Here is a 22,518-nt window from a genome sequence, read left to right as displayed (position 1 = left end):
GAGAGGGGAGGGACCTGGGAGCCCAGGCAGTCCAGGCCTGCAGCTCACGGACCAGGTGACTCCCAAGCACGTGGAACCCAGGAGGGGCCCCTCGCCAAGGCTGCTGGGAGCCATGTTAGGGTGGCACCTTAGGAACCGTATTTCTGGCACTGGTATGCTCCTTTTGTAGATCAAACACAAGGCTTTGCTGGGAACTAAACATTTTGACTTCCTTCTTTCTTCAGCTGAATATTTCCAATAGGTTCTTTGGAACAACACCTATTCTGAGGTGACATGGGTAAATCACAAAAACATTAATTTACTATTAACATAATTACAGGGTTTTTTCTGCTCTCTAGAATTTGTTTAGTGCTTGAGGCCAAATCCCTTTCACTCTCACAATACCTCCTTTGTTTTAAAAAGGAGATACTACAGTGTCTGGCTAGTGGAGAAGAGTGTCCTTTGAAATTTCCTGTTATCACCATCATAAGCTGTCTCTAATCAGAGTCAGCAATAAATAGACACTAGTCTTCTTTAAAATGCCTACAGTCTGCTAAGATTTAAATGTCTTGCTTTGCGTATCTCCTCCAAATATATTTTTAAATGGTTGCCCAGTCCTAAGCTTTCCCTAATAAGGCTCCATTTAAATAAATTTGGAAATATTTTGCTTCTTTTAAAGAAAGCCACTCCATTTGGAAATGTCAGATAAAAATACATGTACACTCTAAGGCTATCACCTATTTTCAGCTATGTTTTTCCAGGCTCTCTCTCTTTTTCTTTCTTTTTGCCTGTTTTCTCCTTCCGGTGGCTGTTTACAGCAGCTTCGGAGAGCGCCCTCACCCAAGAGGGCAGGGCTCATCAGATCACAAACCATTTCATCTGTTTTCCTGTAGCCATTATACGAACAAAACTGGACCCCCCCCCCCCCGCCAGCTCCTAATACAGCCCTTCCAAGTCACCCAGCTCCCCAAACCCTAGCCACCGCCACACGACTGAAATGAAACCAAGTTACCCTCAACTTTGGAAAATGAGCCACTGTCTTCCTTGCAGTGCCATGTCAAAATTAAAGAGTAAACAGAGGTTCCCCCCAATCCCCTGATTGCATTAATCATTCAAATGACGTATTAGCATTCTTCAGACTCTTCTGTTGTGCTTCCAAATTAACACCTCCAGGTTCAAGGGAATAGAAATTAACTGAATTATCTGGCAGCCCCAGATGTCCTAGCATGTTCTTCCTTCTCGCTGATTTAATATGCCTGAAGAACAGTTATGAGGCAGAAACACCGCTAATGGTCAAGAAATAATCTGTGCCATGTGCAACCGGCAGCATTAGAACTTCCTCGCACATTCCAAAGTTGCCCAGATTTCAGGTGAGCCCTGGCTGCCCAAGGGATACCACCATCATTGCACACGCACCACCATCACCATTGCACATGCTCACCTTATCCACCTCCTTCCCTCTAAGCTCCAAGCTCCAAGCGGGTCTGCCCGCTCCAAAGCTCAGAGTCCAACTCCCACACACAGCCACAAAGCCCACTCCAAGGGTCTGTCCCAGAGAGCAGGGAAAGGTGCCAGAGCAGAGGCTGGGGATCCCAAAAGGAGCGCCTGGCACATCCCAGTTCCTGCCACTGGCAACTTGCTTGACAAGGCAGAAAAAGGCCCTGAGATTCCTTGCAGTTGAGGAAGGGCTTTTTAGAACATTGATGTAATCCTTCCCAACAGAAGCCCTTGGGGGTTAATCCTGTCATTTGGGATTGTCTCCAGGGCATTAAGCCATAATCGCTTGCATAACTCCAAGAGGCTAATAGGAAGCTGAAGCAGGCGGACATTCAGAAGCTTCCTAGCAGGCAGGTCTCCTCCTTGGCGGTGCAAGCCCAAAGCTCCATCCCTCACACAATGTTGGGTAACGCCACGGAGGAAGTGGAAGCCTGAGGATTTCCACATGGGAATGATACCCCTATTGCCCAGCTCTCCCTGAGGTTGCGGGGGGGGGGGGAGGCAAGAGGGCAGGGATAAAAAGAGGTCAACATAGGACATCACCTGGACACAGCAGCCTCATAGTAATGGGCAGAAGTGCAAAAGCTTTCCCCATGCCTCGGTGGGAATCGAAACATCAGATGTTTATTAAATGACATAGCAGTGGCGACCACTTTGCACAGTGAGCCCAGAAGTGTCTGCTGTCACTTTAAAAAAAATTGAGCCGATGCCAGGCTAGTCATGGTAATGCTCCCATGGCATGATTAGATTCATGCCCAGGGTTGTATTTGCATATGATATTCAGGGCATGATTTTTTTATTGTTCTTAATCAGAGCCGAATGTCAACAAAATAAATGAAGTTGCGAGTTGAAGTGAAATTTTTATCACATCAGGGATGTGCTTTTTCTCCCATTTATCACAGCCCATATTGAGAGAGTGAAATTTTTTGAAAATGTGGTAATCAATGGAAGAGCTCCATATGGCAGGGATCAAAGGTGTTACATAGTGTGTGGTTCTGCTTTATTGCCAGCCAGTACTGTTAATTGGACAACAAGATCAGAGGCAATATTAAAATCCAATTAAATTGATATGAACAGATTGCCAAGTGATGTACACTAATGTATAATTGAGTATCAAGCAAATGCAAGTCCCCGTCTTCTGCTTCTACCTCCTGAATAAATGATGGCGCCATAGAGGACAGAAACAAGTTTGCACATTAGCTCCAGAGCTCTGGGTTCTCATTTGTTACTTTCAGAGTTGATGACTTTGGGTTTTCCTCCTAGCCTGTCTTAAAGAGACAGACAGCCCCTTGTCCTGGCCCCAAGCCCCTCACCCTTTGCCCCCCCCCCTCCTGCCACCTGGGGTGGATTTTCTTCTCTAAGATCCTGTCCCCTTTTGGGGGCCTGGAAATGAAGCCCATGTTTCATATGCTTCATTACATGTCTATTAGACAGCAGGACCTAAAGAGCAGTGCATTGATAATATATTGTGTTCCTTGTAAATGATCTGTCCATCTGGAGTGCACGCTAACTTGTCTCTACCACCGTCTCCCAGATATAAATTAAAGCAGAATGTAGCACAAGCCACGAGGAAAAGAGAAAGTACAGCCCTCGAGGAATGCGGTCAGAATACCTGGCCACACAGAGAAGGGGCACAGTGGCGGCTGAGAGGGTTGTCTGTGCTGTGGATTCCCGGAGTGGATCCCAGGGCCCAGGCTGGCCTGGAGTTGTCGGCAGGAGCTGAAGTGAGCCTCCATTCATTCCTCTCCAAACAAGGCCGAGAAGGGACAGGAATCCAGAAGCAAGCAGTCCCTCCCACTCAATTAGAGCAATTAGCTCACAGGCCGTCCAGGGGCCAGGCCTGGCTGAATGCGATCCCCCTGCCCCACCGTTTGTTACCCAGGCTGAGCTCACACAAATTAATGAGGAGAGGGAATGAGGAAAGCCAAGGGCTGTTGCTGGCAAACACTCTGGGGGCCTGTCCCTTCCTCCTGTAAGAACAGCTCCAGATTACCCCCAACAATGAAACCTGTTAACTTATACAACTTTGCTTAAGAAACAAGCCTGATGGGACGTTGGCCGGTTTCCCTGCTGCCAACCGAGAACTACTGTGGGCAGCCCCCGGCTGGAGCCCTGGGCTCTAGTGAATGAGGGCACAGGCTGTGGATGCCAGCAGCTCACTTGTCTGCAGGCCACAAAGTTCTGAGTCTACGAAGGATTTTTTTTTTTTCCATTTCCTACCCCACCCAAAAGGGACCAGGGTACTGTGCTAAGATGATGCTGTGTTACCTTTGATTCAAGTTACACAAAGAAAAGCCTTGACTTTCCTAGCTTTAGATAATATATTGCTGATACATGAACCCATTTCAAAGTTGTAGTCAGAGAAGGGTAGAAGCAAGCTGGAAGCCAGCTCGGATGAGACTGGGGTAGGGATATTTTTTTTTTAAAGATTTATTTTTATTATTATTTTTTTTTATTGGAAAGGCGGATGTACAGAGAGGAGAGACAGAGGGGAAGATCTTCCATCCGATGATTCACTCCCCAAGTGAGCGCAACTGCCGATACTATGTCGATCCAGAGCCAGGAGCCTCTTCGGGTCTCCCACGCACGTGCAGGGTCCCAAAGACTTGGGCCGTCCTCGACTGCTTTCCCAGGCCACAGGCAGGGAGTTGGATGGGAAGAGGGGCTGCCGGGATAAAACCGGCACCCATATGGGATCCCGGGCGTGCAAGGCGAGGACCTTAACCACTTGCGCCACCGCGCCGGGCCCGTGGGGTAGGGATATATTTTAAAATTAACTCTAAGGAATGGGATTTTAATTCATTGGGTGTTTGGGTTACATAACTTGATACAATTCAAATTTTGCCAGATGATTATGTCTCTTTACAGAGGTATACACTTCTGAAGCTCTATTTTATTTGTGGGCTTTAAAACAACTGAGATATTATCTACACTCATAAATCAGCTTGCATTTTTTTTCTGTTGACGTTAGTCAAAACAAGTACTCAGTAGCTACTCACTAAACTATTGTTGAATCAGTATAATGTGTTGCTTTCTTTTCCCGTAAGCCTGCTGACTTAGATCCAAACAGTCTCAATTTGCAATTCACCTTGAAAGTGGAGCAAAAAGGAAGTCTGAGTGAAGTCAGACCAGGCACACTGTAGCAGCACTACCATTGCAACGTGGGCTACCGCCCATGTGAACCACAGCAGATGAAGCTGGCATCCTATTAAGTGAGGCGAGTGAGCCCAGACAGTCTTCTGCCTGGAGCAGAGTTACGCTTTTTAACAAGGCAGCCAGCTCAGGGCTGGGACTCCTCTCTGTGGCAAGAGTTTCACCATGAGGAATAGAAGGATCGGCTCCCTGGCACAGCATCCAGAAGCCTCCTGGAGCTAGGGAGGAGTCATTTCAAGAAGCTGCTATTTGACCTCAGTCATTTGTTAGTGTCTCTGACTACTGCGGTGCCCGGAGAACATTAACCACCACCTCCCTCAAAAAAAAAAAAAAAAAAAGCAACACTCTGAAACGTATGGTGGAACATACTAAAATAGAATTGCATTTAACAATATTTTAGCAAAATAAAGCAGGTGACTTGCAGCAAACAACAACTACAAAAAAAAGATAGTAAGTTGCTTTTCATCAAAGGCTATCAGCCTTACAGAGTGGCCGTGTACAAATATTCCTGGTTCAGCTCTGGTACTTAAACTGTGGGAAGTCTGCTTAACTGAACAGTTGAGTGTCTCCAGCTGTAGACAATAGCTAGGTTGCCTTGCACCTAGGCAAGTGGTATGCAGCTGGGAGAAGAGCAGCCAATAGCTGGCAGGCATAGTACTGGGCCTGGTTAATGCCAAATTTGTGTCAATTACACCAGTGAGCCAGTACAGTCGCCTGTTGTGTTTATTTTACTTTATTTTTTAAAGATATGTGGGGGAATTTGAAGTTGTGTGCCCCTAGCTAGCTACGACTGACCCACATGAGTGCTGCTTGGTGCCAGGTACACCTTGCACTCCTGGGCACAAGGACTATGATTTGACCAGAGAAGAGGGCAAGGGAATGTGTGGGAGGGAGGACCTCTGAGGGAGTATATTGCAGGTGAGGGATGACTTGTAAGGGAATCCCATCGACAAGGCAATTGTACCTGTTGACCATGGAATGCATGTGTCAGAACTGGGTCTCCTCAGTGGCTCAGACGGAGCAATGGATGACATGCCAGACACATGTGGAGGAAACAGCAGTTCACTGGGGCCTGCAGAAGACATTTGGTGCCATGCCAGATGACGGAGGGCAGAACAAATTGGTCAACTGCACCAGCCAGGGGTTGACACCAAATGTCCAGGCAGTTAGAGATTCTAGGGTAGATTATATTATGGACCTTGGAAGGGTTTCCCCATCCTTGAAGTAGTGAGATCAATAGCACTTCAGAACTGTTGAAACCACTTGAGCAGAACCCTCAGAGCACACTCCACATCAGGGACCCTAGGATGATATTGGGTTCCCAGATAGGAGGGCGGTTGGGAGGCTTGGTGTGACTTCTCTCCTTCCCCTCCTTCCCGCAGATATAGGAAGAAGAGGGGAAAAATTTGGGGACAATGATCTATCCCACTTCCCCTGGCTCTCAACCCTTCCATCCTAACCAAAAATGTAAACATCATCAAAAATAAAATTAATTTTTTTAAAATGTTGACTAATGTTGATCAGAACAGCACTCACTTACAGAACAGCTTCCTGGCAAACTTGAACATGCAACATGCTTACCAAGTTTTACTCCTTTACAACCAATAGGGGGAAGGAACTGAATCTCAGAAAGGTTAAGTAACTTTCCAAAAGTCACACAGGAGGAGAAACAAACTGACATTTAAATATGCACCTGCATGATTTTAATGCACATTTTTATTATTTATGTCCTTCAGAATCCAACTTCCTACAGTTCCATTAAAAAAACAAAGCAGAAATCACTTTAAATTCTTCAGGAGAAAAAAAAAGCCTCCAACCAAATCACCATTACTAGAATCAGAACTGTGTCGCAGCGCCCAGGACTGTTTCTGTTTGCTCTGACTGCCCTTCTTCCTGGCAATGTGTCGAACCTTGAACTTGAGTGTGGTCACGTATCTTGGCTAATGAAGAAGGTGGTAGGTATCGCTTCTCAGCAGATGTAAGAGCCAGCAGGACTCGCAGTATCCTATTCTCTCAGCAGTGACATGGGAGACAAGTTGGAACTCAGCTTCGGACAACAAAAATCTCCAAATGATTGATAAGCAGAGCCTTTCCTGTGGGTCATAATGAACATGGAGCTTGGATACAAGTCTGAGAAACAGAGGTCAGTTGTCACAGCTCACATCACCTGGAAGAAACGAACAAGCTAGAAAGCAAAGAAACTAAACAAAGAAACTCCAATAATTCAAGGAATGTTTACTAAGCATTCATTTTATGATTAGGGTATGCTGAGGTGCTGGAGGTAACATTGATGTTCCTGAACTGGGACATCCCAAGCAGTGTTTGTTACTGGAACAGGTGCTCTTTCAAGAATCCGTTTTCAAATCAAATAAAGATTCGCATTTGAAAAATATTTTTAACCCCCCCAAATCTATGCTCAGTCTACAGGGGAAAAAAGTGTCCCTCCAAATTATCTACAGATCTATCATTCAAGTGAATCTGCTTAGAGGTTTCCATTCTCTGTACTTTTCTTCATCATCTGTGAAAAGTACAACTATCCATGCTTAAAATCTAGATCATTGAAATATTCTAAGATGGCAAGCTTTTCTATCAATTTCTGCTAAGGGTGAATATTAAAGATCAGGACTTTTTAAAAACAACAGATTTTCACTGTCCATGGGCAATAATTTTTTTACTACTTAAGGCCAAAATAAGTTTGTGGTTTGCCTACTTAACAGGGTTTAAATGAACTTCACTTTTATTTGTGTGGAAAACAATTGTCCACTGTCATGAACGGTATTCTCCATTGCATCCGCGACAGACTTTCCTTCCCAGTCAGTGAGGCCTTCCCACTGCCAGCCAGAGGTGTGTGGTCATACGTAGCCTAACCTTGTCCAGTGTAAAACCTTAGAAAGACATCTTTGGGAGACTCGGTAAGAAGAATGTTATGTAAGAAAGCATCAGATCTCATAGTTCCATGGCTATTTTTCAGTTATCTTCCATTTCTATAATTGTTTATGAAATTAGAGTTTGTTATCATTAAGCAGTTCGCACATTATGCAGAAATTAATGTCTATAAATATGAATATCTATAGACATCCTGTGTCTATGCCTATGTCTAAAGATGCATTTAAGCAGAAGAGTGAATGGTGTTGGTGGAGAATCTGAGGACTAAGAGAGCCACCCTGAAGGGATCTGGAGTGACACTGTGGCACCAAACAAGGAGAACCAGCTAGATGCTTTTGAAGACCCATTCCTGCTCATCGATCCAGGGACCCACTTGTGAAGCTGCTCTGAGTTGGAAATGTTATCAAGAACATCGGAAGGAAGGCATAGCTAGGAACAGCAGCTGGGTAGAATTATGTCAGCCAATAGCAGAAAAAAAAAAAGGGAGGGATACTCAAACATGAGCAAAGTTATGACATGGAGAGGTGTTTTTTTTTCTGCTCAAATTTGCTTAATGCTACTTTTATGTTATTGTTACACTTCTATAAATTGTCAAAACTTAAATTACTGTAACATTCTCTGTGGGGGGCAATGTTAATTACCCTCAGATAGAGTCAACATGTAAACAAAAGTAGACATCTAAGATATTCACTACACATTGAATATATATGACTGAGTCTATATGATTATCAATTCCAGTTCTCTTTAGCAGCACAATTTATTTGTCTAAAGGTGCCAAATGAGCCGGTTTGGCAAAAGCTTTTGTTATTCAATTGTCTACTTTGGCACCAGGCACGCTGTGATAAATGTCTAATGTCACCTTGTCTCACCCTGGCCACCCGTGCACACATGCCTGTCCACATGACAAAGCTGGCATTCTTGGGTTAATACTTATGCCAAAGGTCATGCAAAATCATGTTAAACAGAAGTGCCCAGGGAATCTGGGGCACTTTCTATTGCCCTATTCTTCTCCACTGTCCAAGTTTTGACAACATAATGTGATTACATAATAACTCAGGGCAGGAAGTAAATTAGACACCATACAGGAAGCCCAGGTGAGGCCCCCATGGGTTTTTCTGGGTTTGTTATTCTGCCTACATGTAAAATCAGGCAAGAAACACACTATTGAGCAATTTGGAGCTCGAAAAATTCTCATTCACTTCCCCATCCCATTCCCACTCAACTAAAAGCAGCCTCTTTTATAGAAGTTCCATATGCAGAAAACAGAATTTTCTCTATACACAGCATACACTGATAGTAACAACTAAACTTTTTTTATTCCATTTTACTTATTTATTTAAAAGACAAACAGTGAGACAGATAAAGAGGCCTCCTATTCCTTGCTCACACCCAAAGAGCTATGGCTGAGCCAGGCTGAAGAACTCAATCCAGGTCTTCCACATGGCTGACAGGGATCCCTATACTGGAACCATCCCTGTGCTTTCTCTCAGGTTGCACATTAGCAGAAAGCTCACTCCGAAGCAGAGTCAGTACTCCAACCCAAGCACCCCAAATTGGGATAGAGGCTTCCCAAGTAACATCTTAACCACTATGCCAAATTTCTAACCCAATTGAATAATAATAATAATAATAACAATAATAATAATAATAATAAATACTGTGGTTGGCAAAACCAAAAGTCAGTTATCTCCCATTCCACGCAGTCACATGTCTCAAAGGATCCCTAAGAAGTGCCCAAGTCTGCCAGCTATAAGAAGCTAAAGTTTTTAAACCTCTTTATTTCAACTTGTCGATTTTCCCATGACTTCTGCATCCCACAAACCAAGGAGTTCATGAGAAAAGCAGGCTCACCTAGTGACTTGAAAAGCCTCACTACAGAAACTTGAGTCTAATTACTGCCCAGACTTTCCTAAGGTTCCCACAGAAGGACAACACAACTAACGTGCATCCACCTGCCACACAGTAAGACTTCAGTGTTGAGAAGCTTCCTCCTACCTCAACAAAACTAAAGTGTTTTGAGACAGAGCAGGACGCCAACAGGAGCCGTGGCAACCTGCGGAAGACAAAGACACCTGTCAGCAGTGCTTCCCCTCTAAGGAGCTTGCTGCCCCTCCTTCCCATTTGGAAGATGGTTCCCATTTTTGTTTCCTGTTAGTGAATTAGCATTCTAAACAGACACATTTTAGAATATCCTGTGTCCATGTAACAGTGGATGTCCTGGAAATAGATGATTCTGAAGGGAAGCAAAAAAAAAAAAAAGAATTGCCCAAGAATCATTGTCACCATTCACTGTCCTGCTCAGGATATCACAGTGGCTATTCCTCTAGACTCTGGAGCCAAGATACCTGAGTTCTAGCCTCAACTCTGCCACCTGCCACCTGTGATACATTTCTTCTTTCTGTGTGTACTTTGGATAATAATAATCTTCTTCGTCAGGTCACTGTGAGGATTAAATGAACACTTATGATAGTATCTGGTATGTGAGAACTGCTACATATTAACTATTACAGAGTCAGTGCATTGACTGTACAGTCTGTCTTTGTATGTCTTTTGATGAGTAATCACTTTTTTGAGTTTCCATTATAATATCATTATTCACTCAATGTACTCCATAGAGTTGTTGAAAAGACCATATAACCCAATCAACCAAAGGTTCTTTGGGAGAGAAAAGTGCTTCTCATGGTAATGTCCTCAATGTATTACCTTTGATCCATTAATCTCATTCCCTGGACGATTTAAACTGAGTCCTTCATATTAAAGGACTAATGAGTCAGAACCCCACTTTGTGGGATGTAGTGAGGGGCTGAGATGCTGAAGTTGTGTTCATCCCATTTTGTGGCAAGTCATGTGAGTTTGTTCTGAGTGACAAGACAGAACAATTTCTGGTCAATTCTATCTTACTACAAGAGTACTCTGAATGCAGAAGCATTTTGGGCACTGCTCATAATTGCTGGGCAAAGCAATTTCTGACCCCAATAACTATCATGGGGGGCTGGCAGATGGTGCTGTCAGAAGTGCCCAGTCCCATAGCTAGCCAGGCCAGATGATGATTTGCAATCCAGGCCTCATACAGGCAAGCCACCAGCACTCCCTGAATGTTGGTTGGACTGAACTTCTGGATTGACACAACCAGTTGTGCTGCTGCCAGGTGGACATGGTTGGAAGCAACCAGATGCCAAATGAGTCAACTCCATTGACATTCATTCCTAGTCAGTGGCTGAATGGATCTCCCATTTTTATTCAGGCATCCCAATGCCTTGTGAACACAAACCCACAATAGTGTATTTTTCTCCTCCATACTCTCCCTTCCATCTCTTGCAGCTCAATTCATTGCATCCTGGGCTCTCAGTGTCATTTCCACTCACATCAAGCCCTGCTTTCATTCCCACATAGTCCATATGGTTGTCAATAACTGGAGTTTTCCCTTCCCTTAAAACTTCATTCATCTCTCCCTTTTTTTTAATTCACCATGCATGGAAAAATAATTTTGCTATTGCACTGTATATGGAAATAATAATAATAGTAGTAATAGAAATAATAATAATAGTTTATTCTAAACTAGGTATTATTCTCAGTACTAAATCATTTATATCTCCAAACAAGTCTATGAGGTAAAGATTAGTATCAATCCCTTTCAGAAATGAGTAGACTCATGTGGGACATCTTGACCTTGGTTTGATCCAAAGAAGTCTGATTCACGAAGACTAAGATTATAGGGAAGTAGAATGCACTATAGGATACTCACATGGGGACATTCATCTTCACAATTACACAACTCAAGATCATTTCATTTCATACTGGCTTTCCTGGGGTTGGGAACTTGGTAGATTGTCTTGAGTAACTTCAAGACACACAAGAAGAGCCCACTTGTTGAAGCCACGCAGCATAGCCTTTTGATTTGATCTCCAAGGATCCAGGCTTCATGCATCTAAATGTGAAGAAACATGTGAATATTCTCCTTTGCCATGAATAAACTTCCCAGGCTCTAATTACACTTTCCAGGATATCCTAACTTTGCCCATCAAAATGCAGTCAATAGAAATCGTTGTACCACCCCCTGGGACTATTGTGGTAAAGATGGAACTCATGGACCCTGCCCAGATAGAGATGATTACAATGTAGTTGAAAAGACAGACATCCCGTGAATAATTACAAATAATGAAAGGAACAATGACAAGAAAGCAAGGTGCTCTAAGAAAAATATAGGGTGTTCTGAGAAAATGCAGAGAGGGAGGAGGTAGCTAATTTCCTTTAAACCCATGGCATCCTCCTTGGAATTCAAACTGAATGCTTTCAAAATTGTCCCAAATCCTGAAATCACTTAATAAATATTTCTCAATTAATATCCTAGACAAAGGAAATGAGGTAATGCTTACAAACCAGAGACACACGTGGCTGTTTCTTTATACTCCCAATGTTGAGAAAAAGTTGAAATGAGCTTGAACAGAGAAGGGCAAGAAATCCAGGGCACACATTGCTGTGGTTACAGCACTTGCCACACTAGCCGGATTGTTTTTGGGCCTCACTTTCATGAGGCTTAATACAATCAGGAAGGGCTTAGACGCCCAGCCAGAATAAATACCCCACCAGGAGCCTGATCAAGGAAAGAACCAAAAACTGACTGGCCTGGGCTCCCTTGCAGTGCCCAGACACACATGTGGGCAGCTCCACCAGCCAATAACACTGTTCCCCTCTGGGAGCTCCCCACCCCCTACCAATCAACACATTCTTGAAGTAGCCCGGGGCTGCTGAAGCTCATAATCAGACCTGGGTTGGATTGCAAACATCTCTATACTGCCAGTGCAGGCTAATGTGATTAGGCACAGAGCATTAGCCAAATAAAGGGGATGGGAACAGAGAGCCAGAAAGGGGGACAGAGAGAAGAAAGGGAGTATGTATTCCATTCTGTGCAGAGCAGGAAGGAAGTGGAGAGAGGTTTTATGATACCCCAGAAGAGAGGAAGTGAAAAGGCAAGAACCCCTGAATCCAAACAATATATGGCATAGTCATACAAGTGATCAGTCTGGAAATAAACAGTGAACACCTTACTGTATGCCAGTGTTACATATTTGGGATGCTATGGTGAAAAAACAGGTGTAACCAGAGCAAAGTCACCCCAAAAATAGACTAGCAGCAGACACCATGGGGTTCCACACTTAAGGTTTCACCAAGATGGCTTACATTTTAGAGACATCTTTTTCCCCAAAAGGGCATAAATGAATGAATGTAAATAAACAACCAGCCTACTGTAGAGTTAGTTCTATGTGTCAACTTGGCTAGGCTCTGGTGCTGGATTACTTGGCCAAACATTAAGGTAGGTATTGCTGTAAAGGTGTTTTTTAGGTAAGATTGATAATCAAATCAGCAGATAGCCCTCAATAATATGGATGGGGTTCATCCAGTGAGTCAAGGCCTTCAGAGCCTGGAGTGAGATTTCCCAGAGAAGAACAATTCTTGCCTGAAAACCAGACATTGAAATTCCATTTAAGTTTCTAGCCCGTTGGCCCACACTGTAGGTATGGGGCTCAATACTGATATAGCAGTTCCTCTCCTAGCTGTGAATGTGCCAGCCTTGCCAATTCTGTGGATCAAATCCTTAAACTCCTCTCTCTCTCTGTCTTTCCAAACTACCACACACACTAAAGATCTTCAAAAGTTCACAAAAACTGCGCATTATGAAACAACTTTGAATAGATCTCAAAATTTTTGCACCAAAATCAACTTATGTTTTGATTCCCTTTTTTCCAAAAACTGTGTGAAGCATCCTCACATGTGAGTGCGTGTGGTCACATTCTATGATATTCGCACAACGACAACAATGCCTAACACTACGTTTCTCACAACACATTGCTTGTAGCTTATCGGCCCTCACACTCACAGGAACACCAAAACATGAAAACTTGGAGCCTTCTAAAATTAAGATAAGACCATTGCAAATAATTGAGCAATCACCAGTATACTGAGAAATGCAAAGGAGAAACAGGATGCTACGGGAGCAAGTGGAGAGAGGCATGGACTTAGCCAGAAATGTGTCCTCACCAGCCAGAAGACAAGCTGGGCTCAAGTGAAAAGGCAAAGAATTCTGTGTATACCACATACAGATTCACTCTTGTCACTCAATGGCATCCCTCACTCCCAAGACCCCAAAACCCAGCCCTCCACCTGTGTCTCCCCAGCTTCTTCCGCAGGCCAGGGGAACTGTCCTGACAGAATGCTTCACCAGTGGGCTAAGCCTCCAGATTTCCCATCTGAAAAGGAAGGCTGTAAGCTTATACTCCACTTGCACAATCCCAAAAGGGTTAATACCAAACCTCCTCCTCCCCCACCCCACCCTGTAAGTAGTGGCAATCTTTCCTAATCATTTCCATTTCTATCCCACTTTAATTCTCCCATTCCCTTCTTTGTTTGCATGACCTGTGGGAACCTGAACTCCAGCTGGAGGTAGAGTCTGCCTTTATGCTCAAAGCAGAGATTTAAGCAATTATCCTGTCACTGGGCCTTGCCTTGCCTCCTCCATGTGGGTCGCTCCCAAGGAAGGCATTTGGTTTCTCCTTTGTTCCTGATGCATGAAGGAAAACTGTTCCAGAAAGCCCTTGCCTTTGAGCTATGGGGCTGAGGAAGATGGAGGTGAACTTGGCTGGGGATCCTCAGTGCTGAAAAGGAGGAGGGAAGAATGATTGGGGCTACGTTGACCCCTTTGGCTCTGCCCACCCCCAGCAGCGGAGCCTCTCAGAGAGAGGACTCATCTCCCTCCCTGCCACACAATGTCAGGTGGCAGGAAGGCCAGGGACATGACAATTTCGCAAACTCTGCTTTCTGTCTTTAGCCCCAGATGCACCTCTTTCTCTCTCTTAGGCTCCACCAACCTGGAATAGCAACCTGGGAGTTAAGTGGCCAAACAGGAAGTAAATATAGCCCATCAGGTTGGTTCTGACATCAAGACTTAGCCTTGGACTCCAAGAGGCTGTCCAGTATTAGTTTGTTATCACCAACTGGGTGGATGAAAACAATAAAATACATTCTCGTTAATGTTTAGAGTCTGTGAGTCCAGGAATCAAGGTTTCTCCAGGGCTGCTCCCCCTTGGGGGAGTCAGAGAGGCTCTGTTCTTTGCATCCTTCAGCTTCTAAGGCTGTGATCTTTCCTCGGATTTGGGCTGCTTTGTTTCGATCTATGCCTCCATGGTCACACTACCTTTTCATCTGTGTACATCAACCCGACCTCTCACACAGATATTTGCAATGGCGTATAGGGCCCAACTGAGAAAACCAGGACAACTTCTCAATGATCCTTAACCAAATCACATCTACAAGACTTCATCTGCCCTGTGAGGTAACATTCAGGTTTCAGGGACTGAGAAGTGAATATCCCTTAGGGACCTTTGCCAGCCCACCATAACTCCCTATAGCAATCTTACTCCTACTTTTCCCCAGGGTAAGAAGGTATAGTAGGCTTTTCTGATACCCCAAATTCCCAGGTGTGAAAGGAGAACCAGATGAGCAGTTTTAAGAGATGAACAGAGGTCAGCTTCTTCTTAGCCACAGAACTGAGAAGGAAGAAAATAGAGCTAGTGGGACCTTAACAGTCCACTGTTTAAAGCAATGTCTAGAATTACATCCTGAAAGAGGTGTGGGCTAAATCATCCCAAACCAAAAGACACCTAAAAATTCTGGTGGGGACCTGGGGAACAGGAAACTCCTACACACTGTTGGTGGGACTACAAAAGTAGCGTAGCTGTTGTAGAGAACAGCATGGAGAAGAAAAACTAGAAATGCCTGGATGTATCTATTTTGCTACGAATCTAGTGCTTTATCAAACTTGAGTTAAATATTATATCCAACAAATTGATAGGAATTGTATCCTACTATACTTAAATGCTTTTGTGACTATAAAATCAACTTTACATAAATGAGTTGAGCCCTTTTTTCTTTGGTAATTGTGCATAGCTCCTCTGATTCTGCTGGACTATTTCTCTTTTATTTGCTGAACTGATTATCAGGTTCAGAGTTCCCAGGAACAAGATGATCAGCCCTTAACTACCCCTTCCATGGACACTACCCAGGAGGCAGAATGATGCAAAACAAGTTTGGAAACTACAGTGTAAAATCAGAACGCAATGCCCCTCTCTTCTCCTGCAGCCCTGGCATTTCACCCTTCCCTACAGAGTCACATCACCTTCAGTGACCATCCTCACATTTACATGGCACCTAGGGAATTTGCAAAACAGTTTCACATTCATCCATATGCTCGAAATCTGCCTTGTGATGTAGCTGAAAATGGTGTTCTCGTGTTTTACAGCTGAGGTGAAATATTGCAGAGATCTGACAGTTCCAGAAGTTAACTCAAAAACCAGCCTAACACAACAGCAAGACTCCTGACCTTGAATCCAATGCTTGTGGCTTACATACAAGATGTGCAAGTATGGAGGGGTTAATGGACTAGTAATGTCGATCAATAGCTCACGTAGATGTTTTAACTTTCCATCATTATAACAAATAGCTGAGAGAAGCAACTTAGGAAGAAAGAAAGTTTATTTCAGTTCATGTCTTTTTGGAGGTTCACTGTTACAGATCAGATGGCCCCCACTGGCTTGGCATCTGAGGGTAGTGAATGTTAGACCAGGTGCCCAGGAAGGTTCCCACATGAACCAAGAGGCAAAGAGAGCATCTCAGTCCAACTGGGCTTTGATAATCAATCCTCTGACAAGAACACCTTCTAAGGGCCAATTCCCAACGGTTTAGGAGCTGCCACCAGGTCCACCTCTTATATACTACTAATGGATTAATTCTTCACCCTAAATCCAATGGCCATTAACATAAAATCATTAAGCACTAACTTAATACTTTGGAAACCAAGCCTTCAAAACATGGGTCTTGAGACACTCAAAGTCGCTTCCAAACTAACGCAATGAACTAGCTCCTATTATCCTCACCAGAGCCATATGAGGCAGAGGTAATTCATCATCCTTGTTTGATAAATGAGGGAACTGGGGTACGAGAGATTTAATAATTTGCCCAGAGTTTAACCCTCAGCTTGTGGGAGAGCCAAGATTTGAATCCAGGCCATTTGGCTCTAGCATCTGTGCCCTTAACCCAAAAAGAACTAGTGTAATACTGTAAGAACATTTTTCTTAGAGCTCAAACTCCACAAAAGTATGTTAAAAACCAGTAACATTCTAAGCATTCTCCAAAACAAAGAACAGAGCTAAATGTAACTACATAAGCTTTTTATAATGAAAATGATAGTGCTTTGAAAATTCCTATTGGAAATTTTCCACCAGATGCATCCATTTTTAATGTGGTCAGTATTAGTCACACATGTTTGAGGCGTGTGTGTGTGTGTGTGTGTGTTCATGGACAGAGAGATGAGCAGCAGACCCTCCAGATGGCTCCCCAGAAATCTTATTTTGGGACTCTTCTGGTGCCCTAACTCCATCAAAGGGACTTTCTTGAATTTGGAGGTTGAGTAAATTAACAACATCCCTGCTCTTTTATTTATCTGCCATCTGATTGCTGAATAGCCCTGAGGAATCCTTCCTATTTCTAAGTTGAGAAAAACATGAAGCATGCCTGCCCACATTTCACACCACTATAAGACCAGTAGTGGATTTATTACAAGCTAGTAGTATGCTCATATGCTCATATAAGCGTACACGTGTTCAGTCTTCCGAAAGTGGTGAGTGTGATCATTGCCAGTTTCCAAAGTTTTGCTAGTCACCTTAACCAAGTGTGGCAGGATGCAAGCACTGCAGAGTAAGAGTTGCACCTTCCCTACAAGAAAAGACAATTTTACCCACGTGTTTGCTGTTTCCAGCCCACAGATCAATGCTAACTAAAAGATGGACTGGTAGGTCTTCAGTCTAATCTCGTTATCATAATGACGTGAAACCAAAGTCTAGAGAAAAGAAATGATGTCTCCAGGAACAGGGCAACATAATAGCTGTGACTGCCTCCACTGGCACAGTTGGTAACTTAGAAAAAACTTCACATACAGAAGAACCAGAAAATCTGGTCAGTGTATAAACATATCTGGCCCTGGAGATGCTTTAGGACAGGACTGAGACAGAGGGGACCATACAGGAATCCCAGAGAGCTCAGTCTGACATTTCAGGCTACTTTTTGTCCCAGACTCCAGTGTTTCAGGCAACGTAGAAATCATTAAAAGGCACTAAATCTAATATACTTTTGACAGACTAACTTGTAAATAAGTTTTAAAAAAATAGAATTCCAGACCAACCAAGATAGAGAGGCTGATAAGCTCCCAAGCTTTAAGTTGGACATGAAAAGGATTTGACTTTCATTTAGGAGTCACTGCTCAATCAAAAGCAAACCAGTTGTCCTCGCCAGGACTAAGGTATGTTTGAACCATTAGTACCTGATGAGAATAAGGTGACCTTGTGCTTCTAACAGCTCACAGTTCCAGAAAGATGCAAATTAAATCCTCTCTACAGGAAGATAACTTTATGCTAAGCCTCAAATTAACTTTAAGTTTTGTTTATGTATAATAATACCTGGTACTCAATCAAAAGTGACTGGGTATGTAAAACACTCAGATAACAGAGCTATTAGATATAAACTTTAATACAGTATTCCTCATATATTCAAAGGATTTATAGCAAAGATAGAAAATTATGACAACCAAATGCCAACAGTTTTTAAAAGAAGGGAATTAATAGAAAGTCTGAAACTAAAACAAAAAAAAATCAACAAACAAATTTAAGAATCAATGGTTTGGGCCTGGCGTGATAGTGTAGCGGTTAAAATCCTTGGCTTAAACATTCCCGGATCCCATATGGGCTCCGGTTCTAATCCCGGCAGCTCCACTTTCCATCCAGCTCCCTTCTTGTGACCTGGGAAAGTAGTCAAGGATGGCCCAAAGTTTTGGGACCCTGCACCTGCATGGGAGACCCACAAGAGGTTCCTGGCTTCAAATTGGCTCAGCAGCTGCTTGGGGAGTGAATTGTCGGACAGAAGCTCTTCCTCTCTGTCTCTCCTCCTCTCTGTATATCTGCCTTTCCAATAAAAATAAATAAATCTTCAAAAACAAAAAACAATTAATGGTTTGAAGAACAGACTTAATACAACTGTAATGTTAACCGGCAAACCAGAAAATAAGTTAAAAGAAAGCATCCAAAACAAAGTACTGAAACATGAAAGAATAGAAATCAGAGAAATGAGTATAAATGAAAAATTCAGATTGATTGCACAGGAAGACATTAAATAATATGACTATTGTTATAAAAGGAGAGAAAGAATGGAGGAGGAGCCATGTTTGGGAAACATTTCCAGGATGGACCTTTAAGACAGTGGTTAAGATGCAAGCATCCCACATCAAAGGGCTTGAATTCTAATTCCAGCTTCCTGCTAACACATACCTTAGGAAGCAACGGGTGATGGCTCAGCTGCTTAGGCCTCCGCTACCCATGTGTGAGACTTAGACTGAGTTTCCAATTCCCGTCTATATCCTGGCTCAGTCCTTGCTAATAATAGTATTCAGGAAGTACACCAGTGAATGCAAGTATGTTCTTTTTCCCTCTCTCTCTTTCAAGCTTCCGAATGAATGAATAAAGTATTTTCTTGAAAATGTTGAAAGACGCAAAACCCATATTTAAGAAACACTAGCAGTCTCAACTAGGACAATTTTTTATTTAAAATCTTATTTATATGCAACAATAAAAGCTGATGATTAACCAAAAGAGAGAGAGGGAGAGAGAGAGATAAAAAGAGACACACAGAGAGAGATCCTTTAAAATAAAAAAAAGGAAAACTTAGACATAATGATTGAGTTCATATCTGATTCCCATTGGTAATAATACAAGTCTGATAATGTAACAATATCTTAGAAGGGCTGAGGCAAAAACCATCATTCTGCATTCTTATACACAGTTAAAATATTCTTTGAAAAAATGTGTGAAGTCAACACTTCCAGTGTAAGTAGGAAACATGTACAGGCAGAAAAAAAAATAACCCCACTATGAAATCTTAGATCTCTAGTCAGAAATGAAGCTAGAAAAGGAGACACATCCAGGGAGCAATTACAAGAGCTAACATTTTCTTGTAAGGCTAAAATTTTTAAATATTGAAATTTATGATTGGGAATGGCACTGTGGTGTGATAGGCTAGTCTTCAGTCTTTGGTGCTGGCATTTAATGTGGTTGCCATTTTGTGTTTTGGCTATTTCATTTTCACTCCAGTCAGCTCCCAGTTTACAGCCTGAGAAAGCAGCAGAGCATGGCTCAAGTCCTTGGGTCCCTGCACCCATATGGCTCCTTCCTCCTGGCTTTGGATTGGCTCAGCTCTGGGTATTGTGGCTATTTGGAGAGTTAGCAAACAGATGGAAGATCTCTCTTGTTTTCCATGTAACTCTGTCTTCAAATAAAATTTTATTAAGAAAAGTTACGATGTTAGCAGCATATAATTTAAAAGAATTAAAATACCAAGTGTTTGAGGACACTTAGTTTATCCAATTAAGTGATGAAAATACTAATTGGTTTTATACTTTTTTTATATTTTATATTTATTTGTTCTGTCTGTCATAGGATGTCTAAACGCTTTTGAATAGCTGATGTAATTACCACCAAAATATATAAGCAGAAAAATACAACTAATAAGCTAATAATTGAAAATGAAATAATGGTTCAGTCATTAAATCCTTGCCTTGCAGGTACCAGGATCCCATTTGGGTGCTGGTTAGTGCCCTAGCTGCTCCATTTCCCATCCAGCTCCCTGCTTGTGGCTTGGAAAAGTAATGGAGGATGGCTTAAAGCCTTGGAACTCTGCACTCACATAAGAAACCCAAAAGAAGCTTTGGATTGGCTCAGCTCTGGCCATTATCTGTCTCTCTTTCTCCCTGTAAATTTGCCTTTCCAATAAAAATAAGTGTTTTTTAAAAATGAAATAATAAAGAACTAATGAGGGGCCAATATGGTGACCTAGTAGATAAAACTACCGTCTGTGACTTGGAGATCCCATATGGATGCTGGTTCATGTTCCAGCTGTTTGACTTCCAATCCAGCTCCTTGCTGATGGCCTGAGAAAAGCAGAGGAGGATGACCTAGTATTTGGGCTCCTGCAGACCTATAAGAACCTCCCGGTTCCTAACTACAGCCTGACCAAACCTTGGCCATTGGAGTTATCTGGAGAGTGAGCCTACAGATCAAAGATCTTTCTCTCTGTGTGTTACTGTCTCTCCCTCTTTATAATTCTGACTTTCAAATGAATAAATACATCTTTAGAAAAAGGAAGACATCTAAAATAAGGTAAGCAAGAAAAGGAAAAGCAATATGTGAGACAAGTAGAAAACAACTAAGAGTTAGATTTAATCTCAAACACCTTCATAAATACATTAAAAGTCACCTTTGCTGTAGGCAACTGGCTGGCATGTACCTAGGCAAGTGTTACACTGCTGGGAGAAAAGCAGTCAATAGCTGGTGGGCATTCTGGGCCTTTTTAATGCTAAATTAATAAAAAAATTAGAGATTATCTTGTTTCATGTTCTAGAGGCTGGAAGTCCAAGATCAGAGGGCCACATCTAACAAGTACCTTGTACTGTATCATGACATGTCAGTGAAGGACAAGCTGGCAGATGCAATACAGACAGAACGAGAAAGGTGCCCTCCTTTGGTAACAACATGTTCTTATAGAAAATGATCCAGTCCTACGAAAAGAACAACTAACCTAGTCCTGAGAGAGTAACATTAGTCCATGAGCCAGACTCTGCTGTGCAAATACCCCTTAAACTATCTATGACTGGAATTATATTTCAACACTCTTACACTGGGATTATATTTCAACCTGAGCTTTGAATGGGAAAAACTGCATTCAAACCCCATAGCAGAAGGAGAAGAACCCAAAAATCCAGGGAAAATGACATATAGTGAAAGAGGAGATGGGATGGGGACAACAAGCAAACAACTGAAAGTAAAACCGAAACACCATAGGAGAAAAGATGCAGTCACATGGCACAAACCATGTCCTAGGAAGCCTGCAGCCCTTGGTCAGAACTTCCTGAGGCACAGAGAGGGCCGACCACCACTGCACTGCAGCTTCACTGGTTTCAAATACCAAGAGATTGTCTTTTCATGGAATTGTAATTTTTGGTGAAATACTTAATTCATATCTTTACCCATGGTGTGGAAGATAATTGTAATAGTCTTGAATTTCTTCATATATTCTCTATACACATCCTTTATCTGAGATGAGATTTTACAGTTGTTTGCTTTCTGTGGCTTGTCTTTTTGTACTCTTAATAGTGATTTTTGAAGAGAAGTTCTTAATTTGAATTAAATCATATTTTTTGGCTTATGAATCATGTTTTTGATGTCATATTTAAGAAATTTTTCTCTTTGTCCAAGGTCAGAAAATGTTCTCCTACATCTTTCTAATAGATTTTTCTTTTTAGGCTTTATTTTTAGGTTCAAGATTCATTTTGAGCCAGTTTTTGTACATTTTGCAGAGTGTGCACTGAAGCTCTTTGTTTTTCTGTTTCTTTGTGTGTTGAAAAGAATATTCTATCATATTGTTTCACCACTGTATAGTTTTTGAATATTTGTCAAAACTCAATTGACAAACATGTGTTTCTCAACTTTAATCTGTTCCATTGATGTACTTGTTTAAGTCCATACAACACTGTTCTGATTACTATAGCTTTATAATAAATCTTCTGACACTGTTCTTCCTTTTCAAAGTTGTTATGGTTATTCTAGGTCCTTTGTAACTCCATATGAACTTAAGAAGCAAGTTGTCAGTTTCTACAAAGAAAAATAAAACCTTGTTGAACCTTTTATTGTATTTATGTTTCATTTGAAGAAAATCTTACTGGTAGTATATCTTTCAATCCATGGGAAATTTATCGCTGCAATTATTTATGATCTCCATAGTTACTCTCAGCACTGTTTGTAGCTTTCAGAATAAAGGTCCTGCATGATTTTTTAATACACGATTGTAATATTTCATGGTTTATGCTATTGTAAATTTTATTTTTATTTCAATTTCTGATTGCTGGCA

This window comes from Ochotona curzoniae, unplaced genomic scaffold, assembly GCF_017591425.1.
Source record: "Ochotona curzoniae isolate NIBS_2020 unplaced genomic scaffold, NIBS_Ocur_1.0 contig_883, whole genome shotgun sequence".
NCBI lineage: Eukaryota > Metazoa > Chordata > Mammalia > Lagomorpha > Ochotonidae > Ochotona > Ochotona curzoniae.
This window is presented reverse-complemented; position numbering follows the sequence as displayed.